Consider the following 254-nt stretch of genomic DNA (forward strand, 5'->3'; position numbering starts at 1 on the left):
AAATAGACGCGACCCCAAACGCTGCCAACTTGCCTCCTAACGCTGCTGCTTTGGACGACGAGTCGATGGAACTCACACAGCCTCTCGTCGGTTCTGCCCCGCCTCCAAGCGTCGACACGCGTCCGACTATGGCGGACCTGTTGCAACAGCAAGAAACGATTCGACGCGATAATGCTGAAGTCGAAGCTGCACGTCTTCGTGTGGAGACTCCAAAGCCCCTCGCTTGCGACATCGAAGCGATCGAGCGCCAGTAC

The sequence above is a fragment of the Plasmopara halstedii genome (assembly GCF_900000015.1).
Source record: "Plasmopara halstedii genome assembly, contig: Scaffold_208, whole genome shotgun sequence".
Classification (NCBI taxonomy): domain Eukaryota; phylum Oomycota; class Peronosporomycetes; order Peronosporales; family Peronosporaceae; genus Plasmopara; species Plasmopara halstedii.